The sequence below is a fragment of the Cygnus olor genome, chromosome 18, assembly GCF_009769625.2.
Source record: "Cygnus olor isolate bCygOlo1 chromosome 18, bCygOlo1.pri.v2, whole genome shotgun sequence".
Taxonomy (NCBI): domain Eukaryota; kingdom Metazoa; phylum Chordata; class Aves; order Anseriformes; family Anatidae; genus Cygnus; species Cygnus olor.
The window spans coordinates 8,635,353-8,652,364 of record NC_049186.1 but is presented as its reverse complement, the minus strand read 5'-3'; the positions used below and the strand labels follow the sequence as shown (position 1 = coordinate 8,652,364).

General features: G+C 48.7%; 1 long non-coding RNA gene across 15 annotated transcripts in view; it reads left to right on the top strand.

Moving 5' to 3' along the window:
* LOC121057117 overlaps positions 1–17,012 on the top strand; it is a 147,031-nt gene that overhangs the window by 76,469 nt on the left and 53,550 nt on the right. For 10 of the 15 annotated variants that reach the window (XR_005813634.1, XR_005813635.1, XR_005813642.1 and 7 more), the window contains exons 2-3: positions 11,506–11,604; positions 14,425–14,790. This is a non-coding gene — a long non-coding RNA (uncharacterized LOC121057117). Of the gene's footprint in view, positions 1–11,505; positions 11,605–12,179; positions 16,000–17,012 lie in introns of those variants that run through there. The other 5 variants (XR_005813640.1, XR_005813641.1, XR_005813639.1 and 2 more) reach the window with 4 other exon arrangements.

Genomic DNA, 17,012 nt, shown 5'->3' with positions numbered 1-17,012 from the left:
TGCTGTTTAAACAGGAATGTAAAAAGAAACTGTTAAGGAAACCCACATATGTAATTGTTAGGGGAGGAAGAAAGTTTTGTGGCTGAGAAAGAGGAGAGGAGCCAGCTGATCCTGTTACTTCTGCTGCCACAGACTTACGTGACCTTGGCAAGCCGGCGTTTCCCAGCTCGTTGACTAATATTGGCTGCTCGTTCCCTGGACGCACGGCGTGGGACAGGTCGGATGGGTGTTTGCAGAAGTGTTGAGCAGCCAGATTTCCACTAGGTTGCTCGGAATAAGAAGACACATTTGTCAACTCTGCTCCTAAACCTTGCGTTCCTCCATCTGCGATCACTGAACGTGAGGCGGGCACGACGATAGCTGGGACTGCGCTCTGGGGCTGGCGGGGCTGTGGTCTCGTGTACCAGCTGAACATCTGTCCTTCTTGTCCAGATTGCCTCATCTGCAGGATATTCAGTCCTGAAGAGTCAACAGGGAGTTCCTGTCCACATACACACAACACAAAAAAAGCCCGTGCCCAGAGGAGGGGGGAATATTAAGGCTCCAATGCTCCTGGGCTGTGCAGTCCCCTCATTAGTTCCTATTTCTCAAGAGTTCTTTTCTCAACTGCAGTTTGCTGTCTGGTGTTTGTGTCTGGTTTCTTTGTGGAGTCTGGTGCGGTGCAACGAGGGATCTCTGCTGGGCAAAGGGAAGCAAGGAAGCCACCGTTCCCTCTGAGGAAAAAAAAAGACGTGTGTGTATCCTGCACCTTCCCAAGTTAAGAGAGGAGACTTTGAAGTACAAAAATAGTTGCTGTGTTATGTACATATTGTAGGATGTTTACCACTGGAGGCTAATGCCTAAACAATGAATTTCCAAGTTACTCCAAATGCGATCCAGCTTTATTCTAAACAGCCATGCAAAACCTCCTGATTACAACAAACGAAGCTCTGCTATTTGTTTTGTTTTCACAGTTGGGGATTCTGTACACACAGAGAAGTTGCTTGGGGTCTGAAAGTGTTTACCCTGCCAAAAATAAATGTTCTAAAAATGATCACTTAGCATTCTCTGAATCTCTGCATATTTATTTACCATGAGGAATCTGCTTACAGAGCTTATATTGTATTTTTTTACATTTCAACTTTAAAAAAAATAATTAAAAAAATCAGGCAAGCTCCTTTACCAACACCCCTTTCTACTCAGAGCCATAAAACTGTTTTGTAGCTATTTTTGTGTGGGCTGTGGTTAATCTCCAGACAAGTTTATTTAGCAACCAAAGGTGATACTAAGCCAGATTTTCAAAGCAGCCTTCCAAATACAGCACAGTGGTTGGAACTGCTTGTTTGTGTGAGAGCTTGTAAACTTGCAGGTTTTTAGGAACATGGATGGCTTTCTGTCCAGTATTAGTAAATGTAGAAATAATACTATCAGACTGCCGGACTGGTGACCAAAATTCCCACTACAGGAGCAGTGTGTGTATCAGAGCAGTCCTTTTCTGTGAAACTACAGGAGGAGGAGATTGCTTGGGGGAAACTTCAAAATCTGGATGTTCTCAGCCCCACCCATGGCTTCTCCTCCCCTACAAATGCTGTTTTATTTGCAGATTTGCATAATTAGGGAGAATCTTTGCAGTCGTATTTCAATGTTTTTAGCATTCATGAATTGAGCGCCCTGTGAAGTTTTATCACCACTTTCAGAGAAGGAAACTGGGAAAGAGAAGTGACTTACCTGGGGTCACGCAGGTTGTCTGGGGAGCCTTGGGCGATGCACGGCTCTTCTGACTGCCGGCTTTCACCTGTAGCCATCTCAGCTCCCTCTGGCCCTGCCTTCTCTGGGACAGGCCGCAGGCTATTGAACCTCTTGATGTGGCTTGACGCTGGTCTCTTGGAGAAGTTTTTGCAGTTCTTCCACTCAAGCACTCCACACACTACAAGTTTGTCCATCTGTTCCCTTTCAGATCTGTAGAAACCCCTCAATGAATTGCTAACGTGCAGTGGGAAGAAAAAGTCTTTCGAAGCCTCACAAGATCACGGCGCACTGAGGAAAGCCCAAGTGGGATCTTCCCAGCCGCCTGCCTACGGCTTATTCGGCGCTGGGAATGCTTTCACATCTTGTCCAGCAGAGCAGGAGAGGCAGCAGCAGGGGGTGACGGAGGAGCACCCCGTGGGGGCTGTGCCTTGGCAGTGCAGGGTGCTGGTGGCCCGGCCGCCTCTCCTGCCCGCTCCCACCGGCTGCAGGCACAGCTTTTGGTCTCTGCGCGCGAGCTAGCCTCCTGCACGCCTGCCAGTGCTGGTATCTGCACTTGGTTGACGAGTTTGCACGCTGGAGTGCTTCCGTGAGGTGGTTTTGGCATAAAGTAGAATACTCTTGCTTAATCTTTGGAAAGAACCGCTGTCAGTCCTGTGCAGAAGTGGGTTACAGATGTGTGAATCAGCTCTTAGAGCGATACGCATCGCTGCAGGTACCAGCCACACCTCGCCATTTGCCTGGGTGCACGTTCTTGCCCCTCTCTCTGCTGGCTGGGCTACCAGAATCACATGGCAGTCCCTGTGGGTCACACCACACTCCTTCAGCACTCGTTTTGGTGCTGGTAACCTGCCCCTGTGTGAGATGGGGTCTGTGCCTGGGCAGCACCTGTGCTCCCCGAGGCAGCTGGAGCTCTCTATCGGTGCTGCCTTCTGCAAGGCTCATCACTGGAGCTGCTCAAAATACTGTCATTTTTTTGTTTGTTTTTAAAGGAAATTTTAAGCAGCTGGATGACTTTCAATCCACTTTCCATGAAGCTCTGAGAACTTTTCTTTCATCTCTTTCCTTCTGATCACAGAATATAGGTTGGATTACTTAAGTGAGAGAGAGTGGTGGGAATATTTCCTTTCTTGCTAGCTTGCTGTTTGGGCCCTGGGATTTCTGAATCCACCCAAACTGCTGCTGCCAGGGCCAGGATACACAGAGAGGAACTTGATTTGCTCTCGGTCCAGTCTGTACAGAAGCTGCCCCTAAGAGGGATTCAGATCAGAGGGCTTTGTGCCGCTGGCTGTTCAGCCTGTTGTTCGTTACCATATTTAATTGAGATGCCCTAGGCTTCTCCCACGTTACCTTGTTGTGTTGTGGTGGAGGGCACAAGGACAGTGAGAGTCAACTGGGATGCCCGACAGGGGAAGGAATATTGCTTTTGCAGCAGGGCTGATAGGAGCAGGTTTGCTGAAGACAGCCTGAGAGCTTGGTACCAGAGTTGAGAGGAGCAGGTTGTCCAACGCAGCATCACAGAGACCATGCTGCATCTGGAGATGCTTCAAGTGAGCACGAGAAGGGAGCACCGGTGCCAGGAAAAAGAAAAAAAAGAGAGCAACACTCTTGTACATTGCAGCTGTCCTGCCCTGCTGTGCTTGTCTGCCTCACAGGGCACAGCCTCTTGTCCTGTTTCAGGTAAAAGTGCCGGTGGTGGCAGCCGGTGATGAGCAGTGGTGAAGGTGGAGGCACATGGCCCTGAGCAAGGCTCAACACAGCCCAGCTGAACACGGCCACCGTCTGTGGTGACAACACCTGTGGAGTTACCCCTACCAGCCTGTGCCCAGCGGCTTTGTGGACACAGGTGCTCCAGCAGTGCTGTGTTCTGCCTTCCAGCATGTTCATACCCCATGCCACAGTGAGCTTTAAGGACGCTTCAACTTTCCTGAGTTACTTACAGAGGGTTGGCACCTCATCAGCTGGGCAGGTTCAGCACTGCCACTGTGACGCTCCAGCAGGAAGACAAGGGTCTGTCTTACAGACAGGACATGTGCAGGGCATGCTGCTTCGTGGCTGTTAAACACGTAATTACATCTTTTTAGCTTGTCTGTCTCAGTAGAAGTATATTATTAAGCCAGCATGATTCCACCCAGCGTTCGATACAGAGGACATGATGATCAGCCATAAAAGAGAGGAAGAGCTGTCGGAAACTGCAGTGAATTACAATCTAGCCACTAAATTCTGCTGTGCAGTTTTCAGATGTCCCCGTCCCCATGGAAGGACACAGAGCAGTAAAGTGCTTTTGTTATCACTGCACCGACTGAGTGGAGCACATCTAAATACAAGTCCCTTGTCACTTCCCGTGACCGACAGTTGCTATGTCAGAGCTCACACGGATACCTGACCTTGGGGCACCAGCAGTTCTCCTGACCCAGTTGTTTTCCAGGCTCTCTGGAGGCTGCTGCTCCATGTCCTGCTGCCTGGCATGAGCTGGGACTTCGATGAGGGTGGCCTGGTCTGGTGTCACTGTAACTTGTCTTCTGACAGCTTGTCTTCAAAGCCAGTGGCTCGCTGGAAGTGGTCTCACATGCAACAGCCATTTCACCTCCTAAAGCAGCGATGCCCATTGCAGTTTGGATGCCATTACAGTTCCATGACCTCAGGAGACGGCTGCGCATTCATACTGCCAGGCTGGGAATAGTTGGCATTGGGCAAAAATTGCTATTGTGTCAGGAGTTTGGCATGGCTCCCTACATGATGGGAAATAGGCGCAGAGCCCAGTCAGTATAATGCAGTCGGTTTCTTGCTGATTTTTACCTGCCAAATGTGGAGCAGAAGAAGTAGTTACGGCTGATGTCATTCTTTTTTAGGTTCTTATTTATTTTTACAGGCATCTGACTCGCTGGATTAGTGAGATCCAAACTCACCCTACATAATTCTATGCAAATACCTAACATGATTATTTTAACATTTCAGGTTCAGGGAGTAAAGTACGTCCTGACCTGCTTGCCTTATAAAATGCCTGTGGTCTAACTGAAGAGCTCATAACTTTTTTTAATAACTACTTGAGATTTTTCTGTTTCTACTGCAAAACAGCTTTTTCCAGCTTTTTTCACCATTCAGCTAAAATGAACAACACAAGTGTATCCAAAACTTGCTTTTAATGTGGTCCTGGCACCACCCAGCACTAGGTCTGGTAATGAAGGCAGGGCAAACTAATCCTGATCCCCATTTGAATCAAAGAACGATTTCCTAGTGCTGAAGATGCAATAAAATGCCCACATATCAATATACTTTGACCTCATGTGCATCCTGCGTGACGTCTTGCTGTTTGTTGGGGTAAGAGGTGGTCTGTGCTGCAGCCAAAAAGTCGAGTTGAACAGCAACTGTTCCCTCTCTCAGCCCTCAGCCCTCGCAGAGAAGCTCGGCTTTCTTCTGCCATCCTCAGAATGGGATCTGAGCTGTGCCCTCCTCCCGCACGGCTGAACTGTACTGAAACTCTGGCAAGCAAAAGGCTGGCTGTTTTAGACTGAAAGGTTTCAAGGCAAGGCTCCCTGTACCCGGCTGTGTCCCTGCTGGCCGCCTGCCCTCCTGTTAAAATCCAGCAGCGCCTAGCTTGTGTGCTCCTTGGGGCTGCAGTGGCACCGGTGCGGCCAGCAGAGCTGAGAGAGCATGCGCTGCCGACCAGATTGTCCCTTTGGTGCTTGCTTCTTGTAGACCTGGAGCCTAGATCCTGAAAGGAGATCCTTGAAGAGAGACCTCTGAGCTCATGCGGATCAGTTTGCAGGCCTGAGCCTCGAGAAGCACGGTAATTAATAACAACTTGGCATCACCGTCCTGGATTTCAATAGGAGTTTTGCACTAGGACAGGATGAGAATACAGCATTAAAATAAGGCAGACAGTTCACAGCAGGCTGAAGAGACAGGCCAAGATCAACAGGATAAAACTCTCCTCTTACGAAAACTGCCCCAAGCCTTTTTGTCCACACACAGGGCCTTAATTCAAGGCTCGTTGAAGTCAATGGGGAAAAAACCTCATTAATTTCAATGGGTTTGAATCAGTGTGAACCCCGATTCTGGCCAGAGGACAAGTGTTTATAAGCTGGCCGTGGATAAATTTAAGCTGGAAATGAAGGACGGTCTCTAAGTACAGAACAGGGAGGTTCAGAAGCCACCTTCAGCAGCGCAGGCGGCTGAAATGCCTAACTAATTATTCAGATGGAGCTTGATGGAGCTAAACTAGAGAGTACAGAGTGCGGTGGGGCTGAGGCAGCAGAGGGGAGGCCGCCAGTCCTTCCCCACCCAGGGTCCCACACAAGCCCGGCAGCAGGGCACAAGCATGTCACATTCCTTTTTTCCTCTAACTGCCATGCAGAAAAATCTATTTTAGGCAACTGCTATTTTATGCTTCTGGCATAGCTGCATTTCAAGGGTGGGATACGTATCCAAATTATTGAGTATTGGGGCATATTTTGTGACAAATGTTACAGAAATGCTGCACAAACACAACGTCATTTGTTATTTCGTCTAACGTGGCCTTCTTTCTGTCATGCTAAAGGCATACGAGTTCCAGTCACGGTACCCTTTCTGGTACAGGACACATGCTTAAAATATCTTTCTCTTAAGCCCCTTGTGTTTCAGCTGAGCTCTCATTCCATCCCTACCACGTGCTCCTACGAGTTCCTGAAGGCCGCAGCAACCCCGATTTCTGCTGCTGGACTTGGAAGTTTGGTGCTTCCCAGCCCTTCTGAAGGTGCCTTGTTAACGCCTTCACTTGGCTTGGGCCCGTGGCCTCGCCCCCAGACTGCCGCCGTGTTCCTCCAAGTTTCTGCTGCTTTGCTGTTTTACCTCGCTTTTGAAGCGGGCTGTGTCTGTGTGCTACCGTGCAGGGCAGTGCAAGCGGCGTTAGGGTTAGCCGAGGGCTCTGTGCAGCGCTGCGTGTTGCTATGGATCATTTGAAGTCTTTTCTAAATGTCAGCGTGGTTAGTAGAAAACACAAAATTAGGTACTTAAAGGAGATGTGTATTGCTGGATGTTATGGGGAGGCTGTCACCGTTCTGTGCCGCGTTCCCTGTTGGTGTGCAGTGCTGCTAGGGGCTGGCTCCTGTGCCAAGTGTGGTGTTAGGCCTTTAATCAGCGTTGTGTTAAATGTATGGGATTCAAATAGCACTACTGGAATTAATCAGTCTCTAAATGAAATTAAACCTGCTTTATTGGCTATTGAAATTAGCCCACTTTAATGGAAGGGTGATAAGTTGTTCACTGTAAAAAAGTTGTAGTCCTCAACATGGCCTTGTCCACTTTTAGTTTCTCTTAAAATCCTTTACAAACAAAATTACCTTGTACTGTGATATATTTAACTTAATTTTCTTTTATCTGAAATTTCAGAACATAAGTACTGAATTTGCATTATCTCTCCTCTTACAAAAAAAGAATCAAAATTTAAGACAAGGATAGCTTTTCACAGACAGTAATACTTTTTGGAAGAAAAACAACCAAAAAAGCACTAGTCAAAAAACACCTGTCCCTGGTGGATATAAGTTAGAAAATTATTTCAAAGTTAAAAACAAGTTATGTTCTTGCTTGCTTGACTTTTCTTATGCCAGAGTGGATTGTTGCTTGCAGTTAATGAACTTTTGAAACAAGATTGTTAAATTAAAGGTTCTGACACAGGATTTCAGCAACACCAGTGACCCTGCTAAGTCAGTATGTGTTCCAGTATCTGTACCAGCTCTGATACTGGTTCGTTCCCATATTGGTTCCACTGTGAATCAGTTTGTATGAATAAATTTGTGATGCTAATGACATAGTGAAAAAATGTATCTTGCCTGGTTGAATCACCCTTAGGTCAGATCTAGAGCCACCTCATGGTCACATACAGACCAACGGAAACCTGGAAGAATCAAAACCAGGGGAGTTACTCTGGATTTACACCCAAGTAAATCAAAGCCGAATCTTGCCCTTATTTTTTGCGAAAACAAAACAGAAATGAGTGCTCTGAAGCATGTTCATGATACAGATTTGTTTTTCTTAACTGTGAAACGAACTAGCTTAGAGCTTGTGCCAAATTTGGCTGAACTGCTGCCAAGTCTAGTGTACTGATTTGTATGGCAACATTGGCAAGTGAAGCTAAGGTTTACGTTGACTGCTATATTACACATTTATACAAGATCAGGGAAGTGGTTCCAATTACCTCGTGTTCTGCTGTGTGACCACAGCCAGTCTGAGGGAACAGTCATCTTTTAATGAGCTCATAATGAAACGGTTGGGCTGAGATTTAAAAGCCATTTAAGGGGCATACAGTGTGTTATGGCCTTTTATCAAAGCTACTGTGAGCATGACATGTTAGAAACCATTTTGGTGGTGGGAATTAAGCCACTGCTTTTATGGGTAAGTATAGTCACAGCTATTTCCTGTGCATTCCAGGGTCGGAGCAGTTGGCTTGCCAATTTGCTCTTGACATATTTAGAGACGGAGAAGCCACCTCTGGACTAGTTTTTGCAAACATCATGTTCCATTATGAAAATGTTCCCAAGGCTGAGGGTGAAGAGTCTGGCTCAGAATATCTCCATCTCCAGACAGTGTGGGCCCGTGTCTGATCTCAGCTCTGCTGGGGAAAGTCTGAAGTAATTCCATTAACTTTCCGGCATGTGTTCTGGACTGGCAGCAGAGTAGCTAAGGTTAAAGCCTGACCTTCAGTCTTCAGTAGGTCCGAAGTGGACTAAATTCCTGGATTTTATTTTCTTTATTTTCTAAGCAGGAAATAATCCCACGGAGTCCTTTTATAGGATCTACTTTCTCAACAGCGAGAGTCTGGAAACTGTAAAGACATCCACCAGCATCCAAATTCCACAATTAATGATGCATTCTCAGAGTGGAGAGGGATCACTGTAGCTGCCAACAATGGTTGGAGATTGAGCACTTCGCAAGCAGTATAGCAGAGCAGGCTCTGAAAAGCAGCTCTAGCAGTGTTTGGGCGTGAAAAATGACCAAAAAGGATGCTCAGTTCTGACATCAGCAAAGCTTTTAAGTCCATTCATAAATCCTGGCACTGAAGCTCATGCTTACGTGCTATACTGGGCAGAGCTGGCCTGCTGAGTTTAGGCTTGGTTTAGGTAAAATCACAGCTAAAAGACAAAGGAATGAAAATTTGGTAGAGAGCTACCTTTTGGTAGGGTCCTGGAAGGTGATGGGAAAATTCCCCCTGATCTTTGTGAGTCTTAAACGAGACCATGGTCACTGTGTGGGCTGGGGTCTGGTGGAACTGATGGGACCACGAATAACCTCTCTGGAAGAATGCTTACACTGGAATCACGGTCCTGACACTTTGGAGCTTGAAGGGAGGATTTTTAGGTTGCTACCAAATGGTGCTTGCATTTGAGCCGAGGCAGTGTCTCTGCTAAACATCTCTCCAGAATAAAATTTTTATGACCGAGCTCTAATCTCTCAGAAAAAAAGAGTTATAGAAAAAGTGCTAAACTCCTAACACAACCCTAAATACAGACCACATTGCTTTACTAAAAAAGGAGGTGGGTACCCTTTATTAACGGTAGTCATGACCAGGCAGCGCAGATGTTATAATGCTGTGGTGTTCAGGTTGCATTTTGCAACAGGTAGATAGATTTCCTGGCACTGAAGGTTGACAGCTTGGTTTGCAAAATTACTAAGCTGTACTCTGCTTGCTCTTACATGTACGCTGCCAGTGTTGAAGAATGGTAGATGTCAACAGGACAGGAGCTGGCCCTTTGTCTTTGTTTGCCGTGTGCGTGTCATCAGGTATAAACGCCCATTCACATCAGCTATAAATGCCTGTTATCGTATTAGCAGCAAATAAGACACAGTAGCATGGTGAAATTCTCTTATTGTAGAAAATAGGCCTGAAAGAGAGCCTGGCAGGTCATGTCTGCTCAATCAACCGACTAAAGGGAAGTTAAGAGCCTGAGTGTGCTCTCTGGGCAAAGCCTTCCCTGCCAGGGCTGGCAGCAGCGCGCTGCCTCGCTCAGGCACTGCGGGCTGGGCATGGTGTGGCCAGCACAAAGAACCCTTGGACCAGCCACGGGGCTGGGCTATGTGTTCCAAGGGAAGGCGACGTAGGGAGTTAGCCCTGTTTGTAGCCCTGAAATCAGTGGGTGTTTGCCAGTGGTTTTGTGACAAGCCAAAACGGGTCCAGAACGAGCTTGTCCTGGGAAAGGGAAGACTCTGAGACAGACCCCATCCTGAGCCCATGGAAGTGGTGGGCTTTGTGGTGGTTTGGATGAAGCCTTCTCACAGGACAGTGCCGAAACATCCTGTGTGCATGAGGGCGAGGTGCCTTCTGCTGGTTTCATTGCCTCCATCAGTTGTGGCAGGGCTGTGATCCCGGAACGCCTCTCATCCCGCACAAGTGGGACAGGTGCTGCAGGGGTCCGGGGCAAGCAGCGGGGCAGCAGTGGCCGCGAGCATGGCCCGACCCGACCTGATGCATGGAGCAGCAAGTGTCCTGCCTGCAGCCCTCGGCTGCTGCTCTGAGGCTGGAAGGAAAGGGGAAATGGCCAACCCCGAGTGTCCCATGGGGTAAATGGTCATAGCTGCCTTCCCTTCCACCCTGAGCACCAGGCAGGAGTGCTGTCTTCCCAGGGTCAGAAACAAAGCCCACACCCAGCTGTCAGGGATGGGAATCTTGGAACAAACGGAATTTATTTCCAGGGGTTTACTGTGTCAGCCCACTATGAGGAGATTTTTATTGTTGGGCATCTGGATCCCTGTGGGTCTGTGCTGTCATCTGATGCAGGAAAATATCTGAAGTGCAGCAAAATCTACTGATTGGGCAAGAACCATGGGAGCCAATTCATGGCATCTTGTGATTTAAATAAACTGCTATCTGTGTATCACTTCTAAGTGTATTGCACAGGAATGCCTCAGAGGTGTTGAACCTCTGTTGCCACAGCTTACAGATGACTTTCTCAAACACCGGAGCAATCGTCTTGCTGGCTTCTTGAAGTTGATAAGTATTGACTTTATTTCTGTGCATTTGTGTTACATGTTCAAAACGCAGCAAGGCTGCAGATGTGACTCAGGTCATGAGTCAAAGAAAGAGTGGGATTTTTAATTAAGTCTGCTAGTTTTCTTTAAGGCTGACAATACATCTGAGAATTTGACATTTATTTATGAATGCATTCCAGATTTGCACACTGCATATCAAAACCTAGGACAAGCCTAGCACAGGGTGGGGTAGTGTGCTGAGATACTGTATCTGACTTGCCCTCCTGCCCGCAAGTGAAATTCTTTCCATCTGAGTTCCAGTGAGGTGGTGCTGGGTGAAGCAGAGCCCTTGGCAGAGGATTGTCTTGTCCCTACTCCTGCCCTGAGCCAACCACGAGAGTTCACTTTGTTGCATCCACTTCTGCCTCCTTGCTGGCACCCTGGCTCCCTGCAAGGGTGGTGCCTCCTGTCTCCTGTTCTCACCAGGGTAGGGAACTTGCCATCCTGCTTTTCCTTTCCACTTGTGCAGCAGGAACAGGCCCCTGGGATTAAACAGGACTCCTCTCCTTCCCAGGTGGCTGTCTTCACAGCCGAGCCCCACATCGTGTCCTGACACAGCACCTTTACTTCCCACATGTGTCAGTGTGACGGCCCCAGGGAACAGAAGGGGGGGGCAGATCCTGCTCCCAGGCTGGCAGCATGACACCCTCAGCCATCCCAGGGGCTCAGGATCCCCCGGCAATCTGTACGAGGCTGTGTTGTGTCCCAGGGCAAAGTTTCTAACAAAGGTGTTGCTGATGAGTAAGCAGAAAGTAGGAATGACTCTCTTCTCCCCAGGGCGGCGCTGACACTGCGAGCTAAGAGGAGCAGCAAACTCATCCACTCGGTTACTGGAGTGAGAGGCTTGGAGTCTGAATCCACCCGTGCTCAGGTCTGGTGAGTAAGTAGGCAGTGTTTAAAGATGGCAATCACTTTGATGGCCTTATCTGCTCTTTGAAGCCAAGGAGCCACTCCCTGCCGCGTACACACATGATAAGCTCAATCAGATTCCTCGTATCCTCTCTGCGAAAATAAGGGGCTGAGTTGACTCAGCTGGGACTGGAGCCTGTGACTCTGAGTGTGGGTGTGCTGTGCTTTTCCCACATGCGTGCTGAGGGGCTGGCATCGGCATCGGCATGGCACGGCCAGGCTGGCATCTGCACCAGGGGCAGCCCTGGCAGCCAAGTGTGTGGTGACTTCCATTCAGAGCAAAAAGTGGTCAGTAACTCAGGAGGATGTTCCCTCCAGATATCACACATGGCTTTCAGTTGCCCATGCTGCAGTAGGACTTTGCCCTCGAGCAGTGGGCACAGCTGGCTCAGGGGTGTCCAGCCATTCCTCGTGGGCTTCCCGCAGGTGGGACGTGGGGAAGAGACAGAGCTGGGCTGCAGCCAGGAGGCCAGAAATGTCAGGGGCAACAAAGCAGGGCACCATTAGTTACAAAGCAACTGAAAATTTTTCTTCCCTCCCCCTCACATTTTTTAACAAGCTTCCTTTATCACTGGGAATTTCATCCTAGAGAAAGCTGGCAAAGGTCTGAGAGGCAGAGTACACCTCCACAGCACTGGGATAGGGGCTAGGAGAGGGGTTATTGTGAAAGGAAGGCCAGCAAGAGATTGCCTTGTCAGCTGAATTGATTAAGTCTTTCTAACACTTTAGTTAATGGAGCAACAGTGCTTTACAGTAGCTACAGCTTGGCAGGCACTTAGGTATTTCTAAGATATTTTATTTGCCAGTAAAAAAAATCACCTAGGATAGCGAGAAGGTTTGGTTTGTACGTAAATGGGGAGAATTGGGAATTGTCAGTGAGGGAACAGCACACAGGGTGATCCATCAGCCAGTGCAGGGACAGCTTCAAATCAGTAAACATGTCATGCTAAACTTGTGGCAGTGCCTGATCTCATGTTAAATGATTTAATAACAATGTTCTAGAAGTCCTAATAGCAGTAGATGGCTTTTTTTGACCCAAAGAATGTACATTACACCTTGAGGCAAAGAAAAAAAAAGAAAAAAAAAGAAAGAGAGAGAGAAGAGAGAAAAAAAAAAAGTTCTGTGTTTGCAAATGCTGATTTGGAGCCAAAGGGTTTCACGTCAAAAGTCTCTCAGATCCCTACAGTAACTGCAAGCAACACACACAAGATCTGAGCTCAAATAATTCCAGTGTTGAAATTCAATCCATTTTGGGTCAAGAAGCCAGTGGGGGAATGTCTCTGACAAAAAGACAGGTGAAGCTAGTTTAGAGCAGATACAAAAACTGACTTGGAGCTGCAAAGTGCAGTTGTCAGAAGAGTGTTTCACTTACGAGGCTAAAATGCAATTAGGGTTTGATTCAGCTCTTGTAAGAACTGCTGGAGGCACTTCCCCGGGTGCTGGGCATGCTGAGTCACCAGCGGCTGCTGAGTCACCAGCGGCCAGTTGCAGGCAGGGCTGTCACACACCCCATCTGAAGGCAGCTCTGGTGCAGCTGGGAATATGAGCTTAATTTTACATACAGTGTAATTCAGTTTTTGTCGTTACCTTGCCTGCAGCAGCACTGTGCATAATAGAGTCACCTGACAACTGATGAAGTGAATGTTTCATAAAAATACCTTCTGAAGAGACAATTGCTTTTGTCCCTAAAATACGTAGAAAATTTTTAAATGCTTCCACCTTGACTTCCTCTCCCACTTTCTGTAGCAGAAAAGGGGAAAAAATGAAAGTAAAAGGAAAAAAAGCTGCTTATTCAGAACTAAAAGCGAACTTATTGGCAGTTGTTTTACAACACTGAATAACCAGGGAATTTCAGGGACCTGAAAATAGCCATCTTTTAGAAAAAAATAAAAAGAAAAGAATTGTAAATAGGACAGAAATTCCAACCAGTCTCTGGAGAGTAGGAGAAAATTGTCAGGGCAGTCCAGAGAGGAGGAAAAGATTATTTTAGCTGAGCCATTCACTAAATGGACACTCACTTAATGCAAAACTTCTTGAGGGTGGGACCTGCCAAGAAGACCTCAGTTTCAGCAGCCCAGGAGCACACTAAGCTGGGGCATGAACCCCTCCTCTGTGCTGGTGTGATTTAATGTATGGACAGGAGGTGCTGGGCACTTGTTTGGGAGCAGCTGGGTGCCCTGCGAGGGCTGTTTCTGAGTCCATCAACAGCAGGTGCTGCTGCTTGAGAGAAATAAATGCTAATGCAGATGACATTGAAATATCCTGAGGCCTGAAATGCCCCTGGGTGGTACCTGCTGTGACCATTCCCAGCTGTGCAGAGGGGTGTGAAACAGTCAGAAATCAGCATCGTTTTGGCCAGGGTTAGGTGATAGCACGGGGTGGGCAACGGTGCAGGGTGATGTCCAAAGTTTGGTTTAAGGAATTAAAGGGCCTGACTCTTCCAGTGCCAGAGGCCTCTGCCAGAGGAGTGTTTTTCTCCTCTTCTCTAGCTCCCAGTAAGCTCACAAAGTTCAGAGCACGTGTAAGTTCCTTTACCTGTGCAGCTTCCCCAGCCAGGACCATCAGAGATCTGCGGGATGGGCTAGAGGCAGGCGTGCTGTCACTTCCAGGCTCTGGTCGGAAGCAGCTAACCGCAGCGCTGCTCCGGAGAGCCAGCCCCGTTCTTGTTCGCTTGTAGAGGAAGTGCCAATCAAAACAAATAGTACTTGAGGTTAAAAGGCTCAAAGTCTGTTAGCATCACAAAACCCAATCTCTGCATCTACTTCTGCCATTCCAAAATCATGACAGAGAGCAGCAAGTATCAGGAGGTCACGGAGATAAGTAGGACCCGGCTGATGCAATGCTGAGCCTGATGGAGGAGCTGTTATTGAAGAGCTGGTGCAGAGAGGACACGTTTTGCTCCCCTTCTGTTTGTGCTGCTCCAGACAACAGCTTACTGACAACTGATGACTTCTAATTGTAAAACCAATGGACCAGGACCCAGAGTAGCCTGTGACACCCTAATATTGGATGTTGATACTAGATGTATGGCGCATGCTGAGAATCACACAGCCTTGGGGGCCCTGCAGCAGATGGAAGAAGAGTCTCTACTCAGAGACTTCGCTGCCTACATTAAGAGATGGTGCGACACATACAGACAGGAGGAAGCACAAGGTAACGCTGCTGTTCATAAGATCAAGCAATTATTTGGGCTGACAATAAGCTCAGCTTGAAATGCAAACGTGTGTCTGATGTTCATCTACAAGGGCATGAACTACACACGGCAGGGCTGGACGGCAAGGGACTGGCTCTGAGACTGCACCTGTCAGGCTGGGGCCAAATTCTGTCTGCAAATTCTGTCTGATTCGGAGAGATAAAAGAGGGCAGAAAAACATGTTTACAGTCTGTGCTCCGGTACTTACGGGTGCTTGACAGTATTTATAGGTGCTGTGGTACTTGTAAGTGTAAATGACAGGTTTTACATCAAATGCTGGAAGCTTGAGGCCTTTCCCCAGTGATGCCATCAGTCCAGGTGCACACCATCAATGCCATGCACAGCTGGGAACGTGGAGCAGTTGGTGGTAGCAGATCTTGATCTGTAACTCCTCAATTTGTCCATTTCCACCTGTAGCTTTTCTGCAGATCAGTCTGGCATGCCTTCAGTTCTGGTATTCTCAAGTAGGTAGCCTGATCTCACCTGGAAATCTCACCTTGCCATCTGATGCGTTTTATCTCCATTCAGCTGATGCCTATCTTGTAATAAAATTTCCCATGGCTTATCAGCACTTGACAATTAGATGCTTAACATCCCACTTAATGCAAAACAGATTATACCCTGGGAATTAACAAAACAATAAAATGCCTTGAGGGGGAAAAAAGGGCAGATTGTAGGTAGCTGCGTAAGCGCGTGCGTGTGCACACACACTCCTCTGCGCACAGACACACACACACAGACACACCTGTGGAACCGTGCCCGTCCCCACACGTCGCCCGGCCGGTTCGGTCCGTCCGAGGGCTGCGGGCCCCGGCCCGGGCTGGCCCCGCGGGGCGGCCGCCGTGCTCCCCCTGGCGGCCCGGCCCGGCCCGGCCCCGCGCTCCGGGGCTCCCCGCACCCACCGTGGGCGAGGGCCCGGTGCCAGGAGGGCTCAGCCCGAGGCCTTTCCCCAGAGCCCCTCGCTTCCAGCTCCGTGGTAGCCCAGTTGTTTTAACCTCAGGGCTCGCAGAGGGCTGGGGCTGGAGCTTTCGGGCCTAGCTGAGGAAGGCTGGGCCGTCGCCATCGTCCCGCTGCGGGTGTCCCCTCAGTGCGTCGCTGGGCCCACACGCCTCGGTCCTGCATTTGTGCTTCCAGGGCAGGCTTTGTGCACTCACAGGACCTGACCTCAGGTATGTATAAAATGATGAGGGGACGCAAGGGTCACAGCGGTTAGTGAAGATTTAAAAAATATGACAAAAAAACTTTTGAAAAAACATGCAGAGAGGGGCCGTGCTCAGAGCATCGGTCTGCCTGCAGACACCCTGGATGCCCTTACGGGGCACGGGGCCCGGTTCTGGGCTCAGTGAGCCAAGTGTGATCCCCACAGCCCCGTGGCTCTGTGTGGTGGCGTGGGGCTGCCCTGGCCTGCCCCCCACGCTCCCCATCACACACGGGCTAGAGCAGAGGCTTACGCTTCCCATGAGGAATGCTTGGGATGCACTGTCTGCACATTGTTTGGTAAACGCTGGTCTTTTGGCTGCCTGCCCTTGGAGAAGAAGAAATTTCTGTTTCAGTCTGGTCACCCGTCCAATAACTGACCGAATGCAATAGTTCAGATCCTAACGCACGGTGTGTGTTCATTTAACTGCTGATTTGTGCTGCAGCAGCGCTCTGCAGAGCCCAGAGGAGACAGCAGCCCCATGATACCACACAGCACACACAGAAAGCCATTCGGGCCATAAAGTGTGTAAATATACATCAGGCAGACTTCTGTTACCTCCCTTCTGAAATAGGGGAATATCTCTGTCCAGTAGTGCTTCACAAGAGGTCAATACCATTAACCCCATTTTACAGAGGGGAAACTGAGGAATCGAGCTTTTATCTGCGGTTGTCCAGCAGACCAGAAATAACCAACAAGTCCTGCGAGTCCTGGCCCTGCTCGTGAGGTCCCAGTGCCACCTTGCAGATGAGGAACTTGGCTTGTTCCGTCCTCCACCACTGATTAACCTCTCTGAAGTCACTGAGACTTCAGTGACTTTTCCAAGGGGCTGGGTCAGGCGATGGCCTGGAGGAGGTCAGGAGCCCAGACCCACGCTGGGCCTCACTTCTGTGAGCCACGAGCGCTGCTGGCATGCAGGCTTCCCATGTGCTCCCTGCACAAGTCCTGGTGTGCTCCTGCTTTGTGTTGCATGTCATTTGCAGT